Source organism: Equus caballus, chromosome 21 (genome assembly GCF_041296265.1).
Source record: "Equus caballus isolate H_3958 breed thoroughbred chromosome 21, TB-T2T, whole genome shotgun sequence".
NCBI classification, from domain to species: Eukaryota; Metazoa; Chordata; class Mammalia; order Perissodactyla; family Equidae; genus Equus; species Equus caballus.
Genome location: NC_091704.1, coordinates 15,421,383 through 15,426,944, shown reverse-complemented (window position 1 = coordinate 15,426,944; position 5,562 = coordinate 15,421,383). Strand labels below are relative to the sequence as shown.

Genomic DNA, 5,562 nt, shown 5'->3' with positions numbered 1-5,562 from the left:
ACTCATTTTAGAAAGTTAGTATAGTTTTGCCCTATTTTTGTTTTTCAGAAGGAAATTTAGATAGTGTTAAATTTCCAGTCAGTTCACGGGAATTGGAAGTGCGTTTGCACCAATGACATAATTTGGGGAACAACTGACATCATAACCACACTAGCTCATCCCGTCCAAGAGTGTAGACAGGTTTTCATGTATTCAGATCACCTACATTTTTACTAGTAGTTAAATTTTCTGTCTTTGGAGGTATTGCAAGCTTTGGGTTAATTCCTATACATTTTATAACAGAGGATGCCAAAGTGTGATATGAGGAACCCTGGGGTCCACAGTCCCTTCCTTTTCCACTTACATCTGAGGATGGGTTTTGTCATATCGTCGACTGGAAGAACATACTGCCACAGACTGAATGAGAAGCAGATACAATGATCAGGTTGTTTCCTCTCAACTCAGACGTTGGACATGTTTCACAAATGTAAAACAAGGCCACTCTTCTCACTAAATGTTTTTTAACATGTACTTTCCTAAAAGCATGTTACTTGTATTAACATGAAATAAGTGTATGTTGCTCTTTTAAATGTACTAATAGCTAAATATTTTTGAAGATTCTCAGTTTTAATGTCTAATTGGGTAAAAACTGAGAGAGGCCTTTAGGGGCCTCAGTAACGTTTGAGTCTGGAGGATCCGGAGACCAAAATGCCTGAGGGCTGTTTCTTCACAGTTTGTGTCGCTGTTGGAAATCCTATCTTACTTTTTACTTAAATCCTATATGTTGAATGATTATTCCTGGTGTAATACCATGAGAAAGGCTATGAGTCTTGTGAATTGATCTGCCTCCTGCAGCATTGTGTTCTCCTGTTGTTGTCACGTGTCACGTGCTGACCTTTGATCTTTTCCAGGTGGGTGATTACGTTCTTCCCTTCCAGTCCTGATGCTCCTTCTTTCTTTTCTCACCGCTCACGACTGTCGGTTCCACACTGAAGAACAGCAGAGACAGTGAGTAGCCTTTCTTCCTCCTCATCCTAAAACACTGCCTCTGAAGTTTCCCCTTTTAGTAGACTTTTTGCTAAATTTGTGGGATATCTTCCTTATCTAGCTAGTAAAGTCCCCTTCCACACATGTTGCAAAGAGACTTTTTCAAAAACCCTAAATAGAGGTACGTATATCCAATGATTATGTGGTACACCTAAAACTAGTACAGTGTGTATGTCACTTATTGCTCACAGAAAAAGCACAAACAGGACTTGATTTTTAGAAAGTATATTCCTTCCTTGACTGAAATAATCATACGATTTTTCTTTATTCTTTCTATATTTCTTTATTCTTATGATGAGTTACAGGAGAGCTTTTCTGATGACCAACCACCCTTGTCATTCACAGGATAAACCAACACCACTTGATCCTAATATACTATTTTCATAAACCACTGGATCTTACTAGGTGATGTCTTAGTATGGATTTTAAAATCTGCATGAATAGGGCAAGCACGAATTTCTGTTCTTAGAAACATTCTACCTGGTTTTAGAATCAGGATTGCATTAACTTCATGAAATGAGTGGAGCAGTTTTCACATATTTTTTCTCCTTTTTGAAGAACATATATAATATTCTCACCAAATCTTCATTGAAAGTTTAGGAGAGCTCACCTGTAAATCCACTGGGGCCACAATATTGGGGAGGGGCAGTCGCTGACTAACCATTTAATTTCTTTTGCTTTTTTCAATTTATTGCTATTTTTTTAAATTGCAGTAACATTGGATTATAACATTATATAGCTTTTGGCTGTACATCATAATATATTCCGAATTCTGTTAGATTGCATCCTGTTCACCACCCAAAAACTAACTATAGTCCATCTCCTCACATGTGAGCCTAATCACCACTTTTGTTGCCCCCACCCCACCCCGATGGTAACCACCTATCATTTTCCATTGCTATGTGCCCATCAAAGGACGAGTGGATAAAAAGATGTGGTATTTATACACCATGGAATACTACTCAGCCACAAGAAATGAGGAAATCCAGCCATTTGTGACTACATGGATGGACCTTGAGGGTATTATGCTGAGTGAAATAAGTCAGAGGGAGAAAGTCAAATACCGTATGATCTCACTCATAAGTAGAAGGTAAAAACACCGACATTTAATTTTTTAAAACTAATTTCAGTATTCAGGGCTGCTATTTTTTCTTGCACCAGTTTTCAAAGTTTACATTTTTCAAAGAATGTATTTATTTCATCTACTGTTTCAAACTTGTTAACTTGTATTCTTCTTACTATTGTTATTAATTTTAAAAATATCCATTTTTTGTTGTTATTTTGCAATGTTAATTTTGAGTTTTGTTGTTGACATTTTGTCCCTTTTTCCTCTATCTTGTTGATCTTTCCAATAACCTGATTTTGCTTTTATTGAGCATGATTGTTTTCTTCATAAAGTTTCTTAATAAATATATTTAAAGCTGTGTATTTCCTTCATAGTACTCTTTCAGGTTAAAATTTGACTTTTGATGCTTCAATCATTTAACTATAAATATTTTTACATTTGATTTGTGTTTTCCTGTTGAAACAGAAGAATATTTAATAATCACTTTAGCTTCCAAATCTAGCTGGTCATAAAGCTATTCCTTCTCTATCAATTTCTAGTTTACTGCACTATAATCTATATAATATTTATACTTTCTAATTGATAGGGGATGTTTTTATCTGCTAACATGTACTCAGTTTTTGAAAAATTCCTCTATGTGCTTGAAATCAATGTTTAATCTCCCTCTCTTAAGAGTCTAAATATATCCAATAGCTAAAATCTGAACATTCTAATTGCATTTTAATTAATAATTCCCAACTGACATTTCTGAACTCTATTAAAATGTCTACAATTTTTTATCTATTGTTGATTTAGCTCTTACTATTGATATCTATTTCCCTGAAGTTGTATTGATTATCTGCTAATTAATATCCAGGTTACTGTTATATAGATGATTGATCCTCATGCTGGTTTCTACAGTGTTCTTCTATACTTAAGCAAGTATTCCTCTTTGTCTCTTGGAATGTGTGTGTGTGTGGAATTTTGAAATTCTGCATGAATGTAAACTAAGAATATTATCTTCACAGCCAAAATAACGAGATCACACGTAAAATCAACTAAATTAATAATAATCCCTTAATATTATTCATACTTAGCCATTTATTCATTCCGTAATCAAAGTGTTCTTAGAGCTTTAACAATAGTTTACACCAGGTTACCTAAATCAGGATGTAATCTAGTACCTGCATTGCACCTGGGTGCCATGCCCCTTAACTTGCTCTTCATTCTTCTCATGACTCTGGTACTGATGAGATGAGAACAATTGCTCTGTGGAATATCCCACCCTCTGGATTATCTGACTGCTGCTTAGGATGTTATTTAAATTGATCCTCCATTCTAAGTGCAATGATCATTCATTTACATGATCAGCTTTGGCCAATTGTGCACATTTTCAAACTGGTTCCCACATCCTTTTAACATTAACCCATAACTCAGTGAAAGTTTCATCTCAGGCTGAGACAAGACATCCTAGGCTTGCTTCCATGCCCAGGCCATTTCTCCAGGGAAGCTTGGTTCCTTTCAGTGGCATATGGTAATAGAGACAGTATCATTATTGTTTCCTTAAATCCATTTTGTCTGTTTCAAGATTGCTGACTCAGCTTTCACTTGGTACGTATTTGGTTGACATATACTTGTCCATCCTTTCATTTTCAAACATTATGTTCAGTTCCTTTAGAACAGTAAATGCAAAATATGAAGTAAGACAGCAGAAATGAGTACCATTAAAGTAATATCTAAATAAATGTAGATGATTGAAATAGTCAATGAAAAGACAAAGACTCTCAGAGTAAAAATATTTTTTATCCCCAAGATCCAAATATATGTTTTCTAGAACATGCACATTATTCAAGAGAATATGACCCTGACCATCTACATCTGTTTAATGGTCCCAAACATGGGAGCTCTTCTACATTTCAGTCTCTTTTAGTAAAAACCCAGTACCAAACTATGCCTGAAGCACTCAATATACTGATCTCATTTTACCTTGATCACAATAATGAAAGGGAAACACTGTTATGATTTACTCTGTCTTACTGATGAAGACTATGAAACCCAGAAAAGTTGAGGAAATTGTTCAATAGAATAGAGCTCTTGAATTGCCATATAATTGTGTTAGAGCCTATGGTTTAACGACTGGGCTTCAGTCTGTTTCTGATCTGAGCAGATGCAGCATCCTTGCCTGCTCAGAACTGGAGCACGGTGACTGAATTCATCCTCATTGGCTTCTCCACCTTCCGCCAGCATCTCCTGCCTGCCTTCTTCCTGCTTTTCCTGCTGATGCACCTGTTCACACTGCTGGGGAACCTGCTCATCATGGCCACCATCTGGAGCGAGCGCAGCCTCTACAAGCCCATGTACCTCTTCCTGTGTGCCCTCTCCATCTCTGAGATTCTGTTCACTGTGGCTGTCACCCCTCGCATGCTGGTAGACATGCTCTCCACCCATCACTCCATCACCTTTGTGGCCTGTGCCAGCCAGATGTTCTTCTCCTTCACGTTTGGCTTCACCCACTCCTTCCTGCTCATGATCATGGGCTATGACCGCTACGTGGCCATCTGTCACCCTGTGCGCTACAATGTGTTCATGGGCACATGAGGCTGTGTCCGTCTTGTGTCCTGGTCCTTGGTTGATGGCTCAGTCATGGGGATGATGGTGACATAGATCGTGTTTCACCTCACCTTCTTTGGGTCTAATGTGATCTACCATTTTGGGTGCCATGTGCTTTCCCTCTTGAAGTTGTCCTGTGGGAGGGAGACATCCTCTGTCACCTTGGGTGTGATCCTGGTGTGTCTCACAGCTCTGATGGGCTGCTTGTTCCTCATCTTCCTCTCCTATGTCTTCATCGTGGCCGCCATCTTGAGAATCCCCTCTGCTGAGGGCCGGCACAAGACCTTCTCCACATGTGTGTCCCACCTCACTGTGGTGGTCGTGCACTACGGTTTTGCCTCCATCATCTACCTCAAGCCCAAGGGCCCTCATTCTATGGACAGTAACACCCTGATGGCCACCACCTATACATTCTTCACGCCCTTTCTTAGCCCAATCATTTTCCACCTAGAAACAAGGATCTGAAGATCGCCATTAGGAAGACCTTCCTCAGCAAGCCTTTTCCAAAGGACTCCTGAAGTGGCCGGTTTTGTGGCAGGGGATGTGGTGGGTGGAGGCACTTCAGTCTTCCACCTGTCAAAGGCGAAGAGTTACACTTCACTGTGATGATTCCTGTCTGTGAATTCCCCTCCTCCCCCTCAGCAAGTGCTCTGTAAATTCTAGGTTTCTGTTTTCTCTCCTTTCCCCCAGGCTGGTTGACCTCATTCCTCCTGGATTCACGGGGGAGACAACTTCCCCAAGATTGACCTTGTGTGTCAACTTCCTTCTGTCCCCTGTGCTGAGAGTGGATTGTCCGTGGAGGACAGGATGCCCACATTGCTGTGTTGGGAACCTGTGTGCATGGTTTGTCTTGAATGTGTGAATGAGGGGTGCTTGATCTA

General features: G+C 39.4%; 1 pseudogene; it reads left to right on the top strand.

Annotated features, from left to right (window-relative positions):
* OR10H34P (olfactory receptor family 10 subfamily H member 34, pseudogene) lies at positions 4,274-5,193 on the top strand (annotated as a pseudogene).